The sequence below is a fragment of the Callorhinus ursinus genome, unplaced genomic scaffold, assembly GCF_003265705.2.
Source record: "Callorhinus ursinus isolate GAN/ISIS: 27379988/994484 unplaced genomic scaffold, GSC_fseal_2.0 scaffold11, whole genome shotgun sequence".
In the NCBI taxonomy this organism is placed as follows: domain Eukaryota; kingdom Metazoa; phylum Chordata; class Mammalia; order Carnivora; family Otariidae; genus Callorhinus; species Callorhinus ursinus.
The window spans coordinates 56,039,658-56,057,167 of NW_027397073.1; positions in this window are offsets into that span (position 1 = coordinate 56,039,658).

Genomic DNA, 17,510 nt, shown 5'->3' on the forward strand with positions numbered 1-17,510 from the left:
ATGTTACCACTGGGGAAACTGGAAAATAAGTACATAGAATCTTGCTGTATTATTTCCCGTAATTGCATATGAATCTATAATTATCTCAAAGTAAAAAGTTTGTATTTTTTTAAAAGTAATAAAACAAACAACTATATATTACTTTAAAAATAAAAAGATGGTCCACATTTGTATTTTGAAAGTAATTTATTTAAAAGCATTTGAAAGACAAAATGGCTTTTTTAAAGTTAATTCTTTTCTAAAGTATGTGTTTGTTATCATAGCACCTAAAAAATGAAAGAAAACAGACACAGTAAAATTCAATTTGTTCGTTCAGAGCTTAAAATAGTTTCAGTGGATTAAACCAACGACCTTAATTATAGTGAGGAAACAAAGGTAAGTTTTAACCTATTTTTGTGTAATTTATGTTGAAGATGCATTTTACCCCAATGAGTAACATCTTAGGTAGAAATGAAAAGTTTGTACCTTTGGATGGAAAAAATGGTGGAATTACATAAATCCATTAGCCTTAATGGCTATACAAAAAGGGTCTTTGCCAGTACAAAAAACAGCATGTCTACTTTTCAGGGGTGAGAGGGAGTTCTAAGAAGAGCATTAATGCTTCAGAATCAAACTGGCTTTCAGATGAAAAGACAATAGTTACCCATTTAGGTTACTATGTTGGCTATTGCAGTGGCTAGAGAGGTCCAAATAAAGCAAAGCCTATCAGTTCATCTACCTGTGTATCAAACCCTGTATTGCCTTATTCAGATGATACATTTTAAACTTATTTTGAGATATAATTATATATGTGTGTGTTACATACATATATATATATTCACACCTATAAATCTATGTGTATATATATACATACATATGTATATATATGTATATATGTGTGTATATATACACATATGTATATATATATATAATTATTACCTGCATAAGATGCAGTTGAAAGAAATAACCCAGAGAGATCCCATGTACTCTTTCCTCAACTTCCCCAATGGTAACATCTTACCTAACTATAGGATAATGTCACAATCAGGAAACTGACATGGATACAAATCTGTCCATCTTACGGGCAAATGATAGGGTTGTTGTTTTTTTTTCACCATTAAGTGTAGTCACCATCTGTCCCCATACGTTATTACAATATTATTGACTATATTCCTTAAGCTGTACTTTTCATCTTCGTGACTTACCTATTTTATAACTGGAAGTTTGTACCGCTTAATCCTCTTTATTGATCTCACCCATCCCTCCGACCACCTCCCCTCTGGGAACCACCAGCTGTCTTCCGTATTTAAGGATCTGTTTTTTGGTTTGTTGTTTTTTGTTTGTCTGTTTGTTCATTTGTTTTGTTTTTTAGATTCCGTGTATAAACAAAATCATATGGTATTTGTTTTTCTGCCTGAGTTATTTCACTTAGCATAATGCCCTCTAGGTCCATCTATATTGTCACAAATAACAAGATACCATTTTTTTAAATGGCTGGATAATATTCATATATATATATATATATATATATATATATATATATATATATATCACACCTTCTTTATCCATTCATCTACTGTTGGACACTTAGGTGGCTTCCATATCCTGTAAATAATGCCATTATAAACATAGGGGTGCATATATCTTTTTGAATTTGTGTTTTCATTTTCTTTAGGTCAATATCCAATAGTGGGATTACTGGATCATATGGTATTTCTATTCTTCATTTTTGGGGGAAGCTCCATACTATTTTCCACAGTGGCTGCACCAGTTTGCATTCCCACCAACACTGCACGAGGGTTCCTTTTTCTCCACATCCTCACCGACACTTGTTATTTCTAGCCATTCTGACAGGTGTAAGGTGATATCTTATTGTGGTTTTGATTTGTATTTCCCTGATGTCAAGTGAGGTTGAGCACCTTTTCATGTGTCTGTTGGCCATCGGTATGTCTTCTCTGGAAAAATGTCTGTTCAAGTCCTCTGCCCATTTCAGTTGGATTATTTGGGGTTTGGCGCTGGGTTACATAAATTCTTTATGTTGTGGATGTTAACCCTTTATCGGATACGTCATTTGCAAATATCTTCTCCCATTCAGTAGGTTGCCTTTTTGTTTGTTGACGGTTTCCTTCACTGTGCAAAAGCTTTTAATTTGGGTGTTGTCCTAATTGTTTAATTTTGCTTTTGTTTCCCTTGCCTCAGGAGACATCTAGAAAATGTGGCTAAGGCCATTGTCAAAGAGATTACTGCCTATGTTTGCTTTTACTTTTTAAAGCTAATAAAACTAGTTTTAATTTTATTGAACCAACAGTTGACAAACACGTAGCATACTTCCCAGAAATCATACCCTACACCCTACATTAACTATTTTTAAAGTTTGTTTCTGATTTTATAGGTTCAGAAGACTTTTCTTCCTTTAGTCCTTCCCTTCCTACCCTTTGCTTAGTCTCCTCTTTTTTTTTTTTTTAAATGATCACAGCCCATTATGATAGTAAGAAACAAATTGCTTTAGATATTTTCTGGCATACACTGATATCATTAGAAAGCTGAGAGACAGATTATTTGTAGCAACATTTTTCGAGACCAGGCTTCATGGGAAAGAAATAATTAAATCCCCTGTGAAAGATATTTGACTACCTACCAGCCTGTCAAAGACTGAGATTTATTAAATCCCTACTACAACACAACAAAGCTAAACAATGGACCTGAACTTGAGATTTAGTTTTGATGTGTTGTTTTGTAAGGTTTGGAGAAAGCAACGGTGTTGAAAGAAGAGGGCATTCCCTTTAAAATACTTTCCTTAAGAAAATGGCTTGGAGAAAGGGATCGGGTCTCATTTCCATCCATTTCAGATTGGACTCAAAGGAGCCGTTTCGGGCCATGGCACCTGTCCACACGCCGGGATGGTTCCTCAGTTAGAAAGAATCTGGCACTTGACAGTGTTGTGTGGAAAGAACACTTTCAGTGGGGAACATGACAGGATTGTGGGGGTAAGAAAGGGCTCATTTTATCTGAATGCAAAGGTAAATCTTGAAGGTTTTAAGCAGCCGATGATGAAATGATGCGGATTGTGGATATGAAGGATTGAAGGGGACAGGAGAATATGGAAGGAGGTCATTTTGAAAACCATTGCAGTAGTTCAGGTAAGAGATGGTGGCTGGGTTGAACTGATACCAATACAGATGCAGGAAAGAGGGGAGCAAATTTGGGGTAAATTTTGATGGTCAAATCTATTCGGTTTGGTGATAGATTGTTAGAAGGAGATGTTGAGAAGTATCTATGGATTTCTGGTGTGAATGACCAGTTAGATTGAAGTGCCATTTAATGAGATAGAAAAAGGAGGTAGCATTTATTGAGAAGAAGCCAAAAAGAGGACTAATTCTGGTGGGAAAAATAAGAGTTCTGCTCTGAATGTGCTGAGTTTGAGAAGCCCATGGACGTCCTAGTGGAGATGTCAAGTAGACAGCTGGAAGAAAAGATAGAAGTCTGGCTTCAAGCGGAAACCAGAGAATGAGTCCACTGTGTAGGTGGCAGAACAAGAATATTGGTAAGGATTTGCACTCAAATTTCCCCTTTAGCCAAACCAGAGCGTACTGGTGGGGTCAGCACAGGCATCCTGGGTAGTCTGGTGGAAGAGAAGTCAGATTGGAGTTGGTTGTGGAGTGAATTTGAGATAAAGTGTCAAAGAAAGTTATCTATTGCCTATGAAGCAAAGGAAGCAGAGAAAGAGCAAATAGAAAAATAAATAACTAGAGGAGAAGTAGTTTCGAGTAGAGCCTTTTTTTTTTTTTTTTTTTTTTTAAAGATAAGAGATCCTAGAGCAGTGGTTCTTAACCAGGGCTATCTAGAACCACCTGGGGAGAATTTTAAAATTCTGATGCCTAGGCCTTCTTCAATTACAATTAAATCAGAACCTTTGCAAGGGGAAGCCCGGGCAACTGTATTTTTTATAACTACACAGGTAAGTCCATCGTGCAGGCAACTTTTAGAATCGATGTCCTAAATGGGCTTTTCTATCCCCCAAGAGCTTGTTAAAATGCAGATTCTGATTCAGAGGTCTGAAGCAGGGCCCAAGTTCAAAATCTCTAGTAAGTTTCCTGATGGTGCCACTGCTGCTGATTTGTGGCCCCACTGTATATTTGATTGGGATGATCCAGAAGAGAAAGAGGGGTAAAGTGCAGGAGGGGGCCTAATCTGAGAGACTGAGAAAGGAGGGAATGCCAAACCCTCTGGAGGATTGGCCTTGGGTAGGAGGAGGGACATTGTGACTGGACAGGGGAAGAGGGCACAGAGTGTTTGTGTGTGGGGGGGTTATATACCTGGTGGTCGGGAAGATTAGGGAGGTGTAGCCCAGTGGTTTTGAGTGTCCTAGCTTCCCTACCCACTTTTCTTTTTGTGATGTTACCTCAGATCCATCTCCTCCCTAAGGACATCTCCCTTCTTTGTGGTTAAGGTTAAGGATGTGGTACGTGAGGGTTGGCAGGAACCCTGCAAGGTCATTTAGCCCTTCCAAGTCCCTCATCCCAGATGAAGCCCAGGGGGACCTCTCTACCCATGAGGGCAGAGTGGGGCTGCTTACAAGATCACTGCCGTGGAGGCTCTGAGCAATTTCTGTGGAGATCTTTGCATTCCTCCTTTGCAAGGCTAGGACTGGCCCAGGTCGTTGTGGTGGGCTGAGCCCACAGATGGGGATCATGTCTGCGTGGTCACTAGGGTGGAGAGCTAAGAGGAGGCTGGGCAAGAGAGTTAGGCCCGCATGGCTGGTTGTCAGGACAAATACTTCAGGTCAGTCCTATGGAGCTACTCCAGTCACAGTATGTCCAGGGTGAAGGGCTGTCCTGTTCCTCAGGCCAAACCTGAGTGAAAACACATGGCTGTGTGGTGCAGGAATAGGAACTGAAAGGCATGCAGTGTGAAGGAGCCTGCAGAGAACATTATGCGGGGTCAACCCTTTCTCTGCTAAGACTTGAGGAAAATCTTATTTCCTATTTCCGGCATGGCTTGGGGAAAACAACCAGGCAGTTGGTCAGTGTCCAGGCTACTATCATAATATTACTGGTTATTGAGCATCTGCTTACCACATGTCAGCCGTTTTATGTGGCTTATCTCAATTTATCCTTACCACAGCCCCATGTCATAGGTACTATTATTATTTCCATTTTGCAGATGAGTAAACAGAGGCTGGCAGAGGTTAAGGAACCTTAAGTCACATTCTTTTAAGTGATCGAACCGGTATTTAAACTCGAACAGTCTAACCTAGAAGTCATGCTCTTAACGACTATGGTATACTACTCTCTCTCCATGTCAGCAAACAAGATGGTAATGCTGAGTGACAAATCGTGGATCTCTAGTGTTTATGCATGCCTTTCTAGCAGCCGACGGTCTTGTAAGATAGAGATAGTATCTCCCTCCCGAGGAGCAAGGACAGGCTCACTCGTTGCTTGGTATAAAAGGCCCGCGTCCCTCATGCTCCAGGGCCCATCTCCATATCAAAGCCTCCTGCGTCTGCACAGAACTCTAGCCCTCCCTGTGCCCCCCTGGGGAAACTGAGGCTTGGAGAACCAAGGAAAATTCTGACACTCCAGTGAACGTATTACTGTGAAAAATAAATGGTCCTTTTTGATGTTTTTTGGAGCATTGGTGGGGGTCAGAGCCAATGGCCAAGAAAGAATTCTTGAGATGTCTTCGGTGCAAAAAGGTGGTTTTATTAAAGCCCAGGGACAGGACCCGTGGGCAGAAAGAGCTGCACCGGGGTCGTGAGGAGCGGCCCATTATATACTTTCAAGTTGGGAGGGGGTTAGGGACAGCATAAGCCTCTAGGGAATTTTGGAAACAAGGTTTCCAGGACCTTGGGGGCTCTAGCTATTGTTGAGAAAAGGTCATTTAGTACTGTCTAATAAAACCTGAGTCATGAGACCCTTCAGATGTATATCGGTGGGTCCTGTGCTTGGGGAAGGATTGCCAACACGTATCTTGGGAGGTAGAGATAAAGGAAGTTTCCAAAGGAATTTTTATACGTTACAGGAGACTCACGGGATCCTGGGGGTCAGGCCAAGATTGCCTTTTGCCCTCAGCAAAGTATTAATGTCAAGGCAGCTGAGTTCCCAGAGGAATGTCACCCTGCCTGTTTCAAGAACTTGTCAATGGGCTGTAAGTAGTAAGGAAATTTAATTTTTCTTTTGCCTTTGTTTCCCACATCACTTTCCTTCAAACCCAGAAGGACAGAGTCCTTGAAACTGTGTCTTCAACCAGAAACTGTGGAACTGTAGTAAGTTAACTTAGCTTGGAAGCAGGACAAAATAAAGACCTCTTCACAGCTCTGGTGGCGCACTGTTACTTCCCTACGGGCAGGTAAACAAGTTCAGAGAGCCACGTGCTGCTGGTAAAGGGCTCAGTAAACTCCAGTCTGCCTCCCTCCAAAGCATGTGCTCTTCCCCCCTGTTTCGTGATCGTAGAAAGGGAGCAGATTACAAAAGAGGAAGGAACATAGCTGACAGACAATCTTATGGCTCCCAGGGCGAAGCAAAGACAGGTTTAATGCAGATCAGCAAACCCACTGGGCTTCTGGCCCAAACCACTTGTCTAGCTGTTTTCCTTGGGATTTTGTAATGGATGCTAGGGTGCCTCACCCAGATCTTACCTTCAGAACTGATCTACTCATTTCCCTGCTGCTGGAAGATTAGCAGCTAGGAGGCCCCCTTCTGAGTCCTTCTCCATAAATTGTCAGGTTGAAGACTGCTGCCTTCCCCAGAGACTTGCCCCATGGGGCCAGGGCTGCTTGGACATGGGGGCCAAGGAGGGAGCAGAAAATGTTCTGGCATTTCTGCTTCAAGGTGGGGGGGGGGGGCTCTTATCTTAGCTCCAGAGCCGTCTGCTGGAGAGATTCAGATTTCCTGCCTTTTTTACATTAATATCACAGTTCAGTCCTTCCTCTGCCCAAACCTTCCTTCGCTCCCCACGGTGCTAATCTTGAGACCGTCTCAATTAATTGCCAGCACACAATCTCAGTACACAAACCATAGCAAATAACTTCCTGCAGTAGATCTCCTGTAAATCATGATATGAAATGAATGGTCATAGAGGAAATGTGCACCCAATGATTTCCTGTGCTTTAAATTAAAATTTTTGTTCCTGTAGCTTTAGGTAAGCCATTTAAAATATCACTTATAAGCTCATCAAAATCATATAGTTCATCCAAATTTAATAATTACATTAAAGGATAAGAAATTATATTTATTAAAGTATTACAGTTGTGACAATTTTGTTGTATGTTCATCGAATTGCTTTTTCTTTTTTTTTTTAATTTTATTATGTTATGTTAGTCACCATACAGTACATCACTAGTTTTTGATGTGGTGATCCACGATCCATTGTTTTCGTGTAACACCCAGTGCTCCATGCAGTACGTGCCTTCCTTAATAGCCATCACCGGGCTAACCCATCCCCTCACCCCCCTTCCCCTCTAAAACCCTGTTTGTTTCTCAGAGTCCATAGTCTCTCATAGTTCATCTCTCCCACCAATTCCCCACCCCCTCATTTTTCCCTTCCTTCTCCTAATGTCCTCCAGGCTATTCCTTATGTTCCACAAATAAGTGAAACCATATGATAATTGACTTTCTCTGCTTGACTTATTTCACTTAGCATCATCTCTTCCAGTCCCATCCATGTTGATGTAAAAGTTGGGTATTCATCCTTCCTGATGGCTGAGTAATATTCCATTGTATACATGGACCACATCTTCTTTATCCATTCATCTGTTAAAGGGCATCTCGGCTCTTTCCGCAGTTTGGCTATTGCGGACATTGCTGCTGTGAACATCGGGGTGCATATGGCCCTTCTTTTCACTACATCTGTGTCTTTGGGGTAAATACCCAGTAGTGCAATTGCTGGGTCATAGGATAGCTCTATTTTTAAATTTTTGAGGAAACTCCACACTGTTTTCCAAAGTGGCCGTACCAACTTGCATTCCCACCAACAGTGTAAGAGGGTTCCCCTTTTCTCCACAACCTCTCCAACATTTGTTGTTTCTTTCCCTGTCCATTTTTGCCATTCTAACTGGTGTAAGGTGGTATCTCAAAGTGGTTTTGATTTGCATTTCCCTGATAGCTAATGATGATGAACATTTTTTCATGGGTCTGTTAGCCATTTGTATGTCTTCTTCAGAGAAGTGTCTTTTCATATCTTCTGCCCACTTTTTGACTTGATTATTTGTTTTTTGGGTGTTGAGTTTGAGAAGTTCTTTATAGATCTTGGATACCAGCCCTTTGTCTGTAGTGTCATTTGCAAATCTCTTCTCCCATTCTGTGGGTTGCCTCTTTGTTTTGTTGACTGTTTCCTTTGCTGTGCAGAAGCTTTTTATCTTGATGAAGTCCCAAAAGTTCATTTTTGCTTTTGTTTCACTAGCTTTTGGAGATGAATCTTGAAAGAAGTTGCTGTGGGCGATGTCAAAGAGCTTACTGCCTATGTTCTCCTCTAGGATTTTGATGGATTCCTGTCTCACATTGAGGTCTTTCATCCACTTTGAGTTTATCTTTGTAAATGGTGTTAGAGAACGGTCGAGTTTCATTCTTCTGCACGTGGCTGTCCAATTTTCCCAGCACCATTTATTGAAGAGACTGTCTTTTTTCCATTGCATGTTTTTTCCTGCTTTGTCAAAGATTATTTGACCATAGAACTGAGGGTCCACATCTGGGTTCTCTATTCTGTTCCATTGGTCTATATGTCTGTTTTTGTGCCAGTACCATGCTGTCTTGGTGATCACAGCTTTGTAATATAGCTTGAAATCGGGCAAAGTGATGCCTCCAGCTTTGATTTTCTTTTTCAACATTTCCTTGGCGATTCGGGGTCTTTTCTGATTCCATACAAATTTTAGGATTGTTTGTTCCAGCACTTTGAAAAATGTCATTAGAATTTTGATCGGGATGGCATTGAAGGTATAGATTGCTCTGGGTAGCATAGATATTTTAACAATGTTTATTCTTCTGATCCATGAGCATGGAATGTTTTTCCATCTTTTTGTGTCTTCTTCAATTTCTTTCATGAGTGTTCTGTAGTTCCTAGAGTATAGGTCCTTTACCTCTTCGGTTAGGTTTATTCCGAGGTATCTTATGGCTTTTGGTGCTATTGTAAATGGAATTGTTTCTCTAATTTCTCTTTCTACAGTTGCGTTGTTAGTGTATAAGAAAGCAACTGATTTCTGTGCATTGATATTGTATCCTGCCACATTACTGAATTGCTGTATGAGTTCTAGTAATTTGGGGGTGGAGTCTTTTGGGTTTTCCACATAAAGTATCATGTCATCTGCGAAAAGAGAGTTTGACTTCCTCTTTGTCAATTTGAATACCTTTTATTTCTTTTTGTTGTCTGATTGCTGTTGCTAGGATTTCTCGTACTATGTTGAACAATAGTGGTGAGAGTGGGCATCCTTGATGTGTTCCTGGTCTTAAGGGAAAGGCTCTTGGCTTTTCCCCATTGAGGATGATATTCGCTGTGGGTTTTTCATAGATGGATTTTATGAACTTGAGGAATGTTCCCTCTATCCCTATACTCTGAAGAGTTTTAATCAGGAAAGGATGTTGTATTTTGTCAAATGCTTTTTCTGCATCAATTGAGAGGACCATATGGTTCTTCTCCCTCCTCTTATTCATGTGTTCTATCACATTGGTTGGTTTGCAAATGTTGAACCATCCGTGCATCCCGGGGATAAATCCCACTTGGTCGTGGTGGATGATCCTTTTAATGTATTGTTGGATCCTATTAGCTAGGATTTTGGTGAGGATTTTGGAATCCATATTCATCAGGGATATCAGTCTGAAATTCTCCTTTTTGATGGGGTCTTTGCCTGGTTTGGGGATTAAGGTATTGCTGGCCTCATAGAATGAGTTTGGAAGTTTTCCTTCTGTTTCTATTTTTTGAAACAGCTTCAGTAGAATGGGCATTATTTCTTCTTTGAATGTATGGTAGAATTCCCCCAGGGAATCCATCAGGCCCTGGACTCTTGTTTTTTGGGAGGTTTTTTGATCACTGCTTCAATCTCGTTACTGGTTATTGGCCTATTCAGGTTGTCAATTTCTTCCTGTTTCAGTCTTGGCAGCTTATAGGTTTCCAGGAAGGCCTCCATTTCATCCAGATTGCTCAGTTTATTGGCATATAGTTGTTGATAATAATTTCTAATAATTGTTTCTATTTCCTTGGTGTTAGTCATGATCTCTCCCCTTTCATTCATAATTTTATTAATTTGGGCCCTTTCTCTTTTCTTTTGGATAAGTCTGGCCAGTGGTTTGTCAATCTTATTAATTCTTTCAAAGAACCAACTTCTAGTTTCGTTGATCTGATCTACTGTGTTTCTGGTTTCTAATTCATTGATTACTGCTCTAATTTTAATTATTTCTCTTCTACTGCATGGCTTAGGCATTGTTTGTTGCTTTTTCTCTAGTTCTTTAAGGTGTAAAGTTAGTTGGTGAATTTGGGATTTTTCTAATTTTTTGAGTGAGGCTTGGATGGCTTGTATTTCCCCCTTAGGGCCGCCTTTGCAATATCCCATAGGTTTTGGACAGATGTGTTTTCATTCTCATTGATTTCCATGAATTGTTTAAGTTCTTCTTTGATTTCCTGGTTGACCCAAACATTCTTGAGCAGAGTAGTCTTTAGCTTCCAAGTGTTTGAATTTCTTCCAAATTTTTTCTTGTGATTGAGTTCCAGTTTTAAAGCATTGTGGTCTGAGAATATGCAGGATATAATCTCAATCTTTTGGTATCAGTTTGAGACCTGATTTGTGACCCAGTATGTGGTCTATTCTGGAGAAAGTTCCATGTGCGCTCGAAAAGAATGAGTATTCTGTTGTTTTAGGGTGGAAAGTTCTGTATATATCTATGAGGTCCATCTGGTCCAGTGTATCCTTCAAAGCTCTTGTTTCCTTGTTGATTTGCTGCTTAGATGATCTGTCCATTGCTGAGAGTGGAGTATTGAGGTCTCCTACACTTAACGTATTGTTATCAATGTGAGTCTTTATTTTGGTTAACAGTTGGCTTATGTAGATGGCTGCTCCCATGTTGGGGGCATAGATATTTACAATTGTTAGATCTTCTTGTTGGATAGACCCTCTAAGAATGATATAGCATCCTTCTGTGTCTCTAATTACAGACTTTAGTTTAAAATCTAATTTGTCTGATATAAGAATTGCTACCCCAGCTTTCTTTTGAAGTCTGCTGGCATGGAAGATAGATCTCCATCCCTTCACTTTCAGTCTGGATGTAGGAAATCAAAGAAGAACTTAAACAATTCATGGAAATCAATGAGAACGAAAACACATCGGTCCAAAACCTATGGGAATACTGCAAAAGCAGTCCTAAGGGGGAAATGCATCACTCAATCCCAGCCTCACTCAAAAAATTAGAAAAATCCCGAATTCACCAACTAACTCTATACCTTAAAGAACTAGAGAAAAAGCAACAAAAGTTGCCCAAGCCACAGAGTAGAAAAGAAATAATTAAAATTAGAGCAGAAATCAATGAATTAGAAACTATCTTTTGTAGGCAGCATATGGATGGGTCTTGTCTTTTTATCCAATCTGCAACCCTGTGCCATTTAATTGAAGTATTTAAGCCGTTCACGTTGAGAGTGATTATTGCAAGATATGAATTAATTGTCATCATGTTGCCTGTGAAGACATTTTTTTTATAGATTGTCCCTATAAAGTCCTGTTGTATATCACTCTTGGGGTCTTTCTCCTTTTATAGAACGCCCCTTAATATTTCTTGCAGGGCCGGCTTAGTGGTCACATATTCTTTCAGTTTCTGCCCGTCTTGGAAGCTCTGCATCTCTCCATCCATTCTAAATGAAAGCCTTGCCGGGTAAAGTATTCTTGGCTGCATGTTCTTCTCATTTAGTACCCTGAATATGTCTTGCCAGGCATTTCTGGCTTGCCAGGTCTCTGTGGATAGGTCTGACGTTATTCTGATGTTCCTCCCTCTGTATGTAAGGAATCTCTTCCCCCTAAATGCCCTTAAGATGGTTTCCTTGGTTCTAAGATTTGCAAGTTTTACTATTACATGCCGGGGTGTTGGCCTGTTTTCCTTGATCTTGGGAGGGGTCCTCTCTGCCTCTAGGATGTGAATGTTTGTTTCATTCCCCAGATTAGGGAAGTTCTCAGCTCCGATTTGCTCAGATACATCTACTAGTCCTCTCTCTCCACTCCCTCTGGGATTCCAATTATTCTGACATTGGAACGCTTCATGGTGTCACTTATTTCTCTGATTCTATTTTCATGGATTCTGAGTTGTTTTTCCCTGGCCTCCTCTTTTCCCTCTTTATCTATTATATTGTCTTCCAGGTTGCTTATTCGTTCTTCTGCCTCAGTTACCCTAGCTGTTAGATTATCCAGATTGGATTGGATCTCACCGATAGCATTTAAGTTCTACCAGTTCAGCTTTCATTTCTGCCCTTAGAGACTCTATGTTGCCATTAATTGATTTCTCCATTCTAGCCATTGTCTTCACAATTGCTAGCCTGAATTCCATCTCCGACATCTTGGTTATAACTGCGTCCATTTGTAAATCTGCAGCATAAGTCATGATCTCTGAGTCTTTTCTATTTTGGGGGTTCCTCCTCCTAGTCATTCTGTTGATGGGTGGTTGAGGGAATGTATAGAGTCCAAATTATTGACCAGAACCCAAGCAAGATGCACCTGTTTTCTTGGGACCTTAGGGTTGCTGGCCTCTTGTTTTCCCAGCCTGTCTTCTGGCGGAGGGGCCTGCTGCGCTGTTACTCAGGCAACCCTGTTTGGGGAGAGTTGCCCTGCCCCCTTGTGGCGGAGATGAGCTCAGCGGGAATCAGTTTTGGGGGCTTTTTTTCCCTGGCAGCTTTCCCTGGCAGCTTTCCGCGTCTCTTGTGCGAGTCAGAGCAGAAGAGACCATTTCCAACCCTCTGCCTCAGAGCAGAGAGACCGCAGTCTATTCTTTAGTGAGCTCTCCAGGCCACACTGTCTCCGTTTCTGTCCGTGCTGCTATAAACTGCAGCATCCTGGGTTGTGTGCCCCTCCACAGCGCCCCCAGTCCTGCCTCCAGGTTGGAGCACGTCTCTGCCCTTTGTGCTTCTAAAACCACCAGCCGCCCCCAGATCGCACACGTGACTCCGCCGCTCTGGGTTTCCACCCTGGGGGCTGCCCTAAAGTCCTTTCCCCGCTGCTACCGGTCTGCGAGTCTGTGCCCCGTCCCCAGAGCGCGAGGCTGTCTCTCACTGGCGGTGTAGGATCCCCATGGCCAGGAACCCTCCCGCTGCCGTTTATCCTCGGATATCTACCCGCAGAATCACGGCTCCCCTCTTCGTACCTCGAAACCAACTGCCTGTGATATTGTTTGTAGAGATCCAGATCTTCTTACATCTCAGGCTGGTTTTGTGGGTGCTCAGAGTGGTCTGGTAGATATCCAGCTTAATTCCGGGGACCAGATGAAAAAGGGTCCCCTACTCCTCCGCCATCTTTCCTTCTTTCCAAATTGCTTTTTCTGACACTTCAGTCTACAAATAAGTAAAATGCAATAGGAAAATCATTAGCTTATCATGTAATACCCAGATGGAAATTTTGTATAATTGAATTTCTGTTTTCCCTTGAGCTACAAATACTGTGAATGTTTCATAGGCTATGTAAATTGGACAGTGGGATTCATTTTCAAGTCATACCATTTAATGCATCTAGGAAAATTATATTAACCTCCTTTCCTCTAGAGAGAGGCAAGAAGATAATACGCCTTGTCGGGATAGAGAAGTTGGGATTTTGTGCAACTTCTCAAGAATAGATTTAGAAGGGAAAGGTGATAATGAATGCACTCAAACAACATCTTCCTGGCTTTTGACTTGAGAATAAACCCGTGAGAGTAAGGCCAGTGGGAATGAAGGCCACCTAGGGCTGTAGCAGGTTAATGCTATGGAGTCCAACCTTTTCTCAAATGATGCCATCAGCCTTATTCCATCTACACAAGGTTGTACAAACACACCTACATCATGACTTTCCTGAGGGTAAAGGGCTAGCATGGTCACTGAATGTTTCTGACTCCAAAACTAAGTGATGAACTAAGAACCATCCCTCGCCCCACCCCCACCCTCAATAAGTTTTGTCCCGTTTGATAAGCTAACAAAGTGTTTATCCCGTTGAGAGAGGTTTGATTTTCAAACTGTGCGGAAGGGCAGACTATTTCTTAATTCATAAAAGGAAAATCAACACTAAAATAAAGTATTTTAAAGCTTTATTTTTTTAAGTTTTACATGAAAAATGGACATTCCCCATGAATACACGCATTGTGTTTCATCCTTGTAATGCAACCAGTTGAACCAGTTCGTTTTTATCAAGGGAATGTTATGCAAAGCCCAAAACTCAACTCAGTGTAAACAAACTAGGCAAGAATATGCTTCAGAGTGTGCTGAAAATTAAACTTAGTTAGAACAAATCTCCTACGTAAGGCAAGGACCTTCCAATTGAGAAAGAAATCCCAGAGATAATAAATATTGTTAGTACAAACATAAAGGAGTGTTTGGTTTAAATCCTTGCATAACTTATGAAAAGTTACGTACAATCAACAGAGTTGCATTGTGCTCTAAACAACGAATATATTGCTTCATATTCCTGGTATCGTACCTTGCAGTCATTAGACCAAAAATGAGATAACAGATTGAGCAAGTCTATGGAGGAGCCACAGAAATTCTATCCACAGAGATATTTAAGTTGACACTAAACAGAAATTTTAGAATGAAATTGTTAGGGGATCATTTTCCCTAATGGAATAAAAAGCTTCAGTATTTAAGAAATTCACAGTATACAAGTCTCTTTACTCTTTTTGGTTACCTAAAACCATCATCATTGCTCAACAGTTTTCTAGCAGAGGGAACAGAGGTGAACGTTTACCAACTGAAAATCGGGTAGTAAAAATGAAAGAGGGAGTCATCTCTAGGTCAGCATTCTCACTCGGGGGTAGTCTGGTGTGTGTGTGATAAGGGTCAGGACTCTTAATGAGACCTAAGATTCCAAAGTTCTCCTAAGGAAGGAAATGGATTTGAAATGCCTAATACAATGGCCAGAACATGAAAAGGTCAATACATGCCAGCATATGACTCTATATGACTGGAGGTATTGTCTGTCTGTCTGTCCATTGCCTGGGATGAATTTATTTCAGTCAGGCTGGGATTGCAACTATAGAAACTTCCAAGCAGAGTTCGTTGACACGCGACTGCTCTTGGAATCAATACCCCTTACAGATACTTCAGCAGCTGGCTGGAGAAATGTTCTTTCTGGCTCTTCTGGGCTGTGCTCAGGGATCACTGGGGAATCTTGGAAGCTGGGTGGAATTTTCCAGTAGCAAAAGATGAAAAACAATATCAGGCAACGTGGGCAGAAAAAGGTGTGGGTTTCTTCTGTGTGGGTGAAAAGACAATAGTTATGACAGTCACGAATCAGATTTAAACAAGGGTTCAGGTCTACCAGATTTGGATGTTTTCATGATACATTCTAATAATGTCGGAAAATAATATCCTGGATTTCCAGGAGTGAATCTGGTTCTTTCACTTCAGATGGGCCTTTCTTTCAGTGATTACCTTTCAGACGCAAAGGAGATCCTGAAGAAGATAAGACAGACTAAATCACAGGAGCAGACCTGAAAAGGTACCTCTTTGTGAAGCAGGTTAGTGCAAGTTCCATTGTTCTAATTGTGTAGGTAGAAGAAACCATTGAGACAGGACCACGCTGATTCCCTACAGTATCAAGAAGGTGTGCTTCTTGTGGATTAAGGGAGAGGTGACTTTCATTTCCTTTTTCAGTCTGTTGTGAAACCTCGGTTGCTTTCTTTCTACCTGAGATGCCAAACGTGGGAAAATCATAGTCTGTAAAGTCTGCCATTGCCTTCAGCATCATCCAGGGGACCTCCTGGTGGATGGTGTTAATGGGAGCGTTCAGATTGAATTGATCAAGGAAAAGTACTTTTACCTTTTGTTGGCTTTCCTGTGTCTAAAAAACATCGATTGTTGACACCTAAATTCAACAAACTATACTAGTCTAAGTGACAGCTATTTCACATAACATAATTGGCTTCACAAAATGAAGAAATGTATTGAGGTTTCCTGAAAGGTAGGAAGAGCACTGAATGCAGATCAGGTGAGCCAGGATTTAATTTCATCTGTGCCATCTAATAGTTTTAGATGCTTCTCCTACTCATACCAGCCCCCATCTCTGTGGTTACAGATTACTCATTTGCAAAATTAAGAGTAATTCAACTTGAGGTCTAGAACTGTATGAGTATTGTGGACTCTAAATATCCTTTCTGATTGACTTCTAGATTTAAAATGCCTTTTGCATTTATTGAAATTCATAATGCAAGCAAGGAAAGTAATAAGGAAAAGGACTTTGCTAAGGGAGAAGTAATCTGTTTTCATTTCCTTTTTTATATTCGCACATGACTGGGGCAGAAAGTTCTGTGTGTTTCTTGTGTAAGCATACATCTAGTCATGAATTTGAGAAGAGAAATCAATCTCGAGAAAACTCACCTTATAACATTTTTGCATCCACCTATACCCTCTCTCAGGTCTATACTCAACTTTGAATAAACACTGTGCTCTCAGCCAAGGATGAGTAGATCCAACATTAGTCATAACTATCCTATGTCACCCACACAGGAGAAGCCCACACCCTTTCTGCTCCACGTTGCCCTATATTGTTTTTCATCTTTGGCTGTAGGGACGTCTGCCCAGCTCCCAAGATTCCCCAGTGATCCCAGAGCACAGACCAGAACAACCAGAAATAACATTTCTCCAGCAAGCTTCTGAAGTATCTAAGAGCAGTCAGCTATCAGAGAACTCTGCTTGAAATTTTCTATAGCTGCAATCCTAGCCTGACAGTAATAGATCCATCCCAGGCACCCAGACAGACAGGCAATACCTCCATCTACACATAGTCACAGACTGACATGTTTCGAAGCCTCTTTGTATGCTGGCCATTGTACTAGGCATTTCATGTACATTTCCTTACTTAGTCCCCATGACAACATGGTGAATGAGACAATTATCTACATTTTCTAGGGTGTGAGTATGGTCTAAACAAACCCATTAGGTTATTCCCACAGCATGTGCTTTTAACGTCTCTCTTGACTGTGGATCAAATAGGCCTTCGTGAGCGGGCCTCCATCTCCTTTGTTTATGTGTATAAATCTCCCGGATATTACTACATTTTATACTGTTTTTTAAAAAAGATTTTATTTACTCAGTTGAGAGAGAGAGAGTGAGAGAGAGAGAGAGAGAGAGCACAAGAGCAGGGGGGAGGGGTAGAGTGAGAGGGAGAAGCTGACCCCCTGCTGAGCAAGGAGCCCGATGCAGGACTCAATCCCAGGACCCCGAGATCATGACCTGAGCCTAAGGCAGACACTTAATGGACTGAGCCACCTAGGTACCCACATTTTGCACTGTTAAAAAAACAAAATTCAACTGAGTAAATATGAAGATCTAATTGACTTCATTAAGTTATTCATGAATCGGACAGCATCCCATCTAGCAAATAG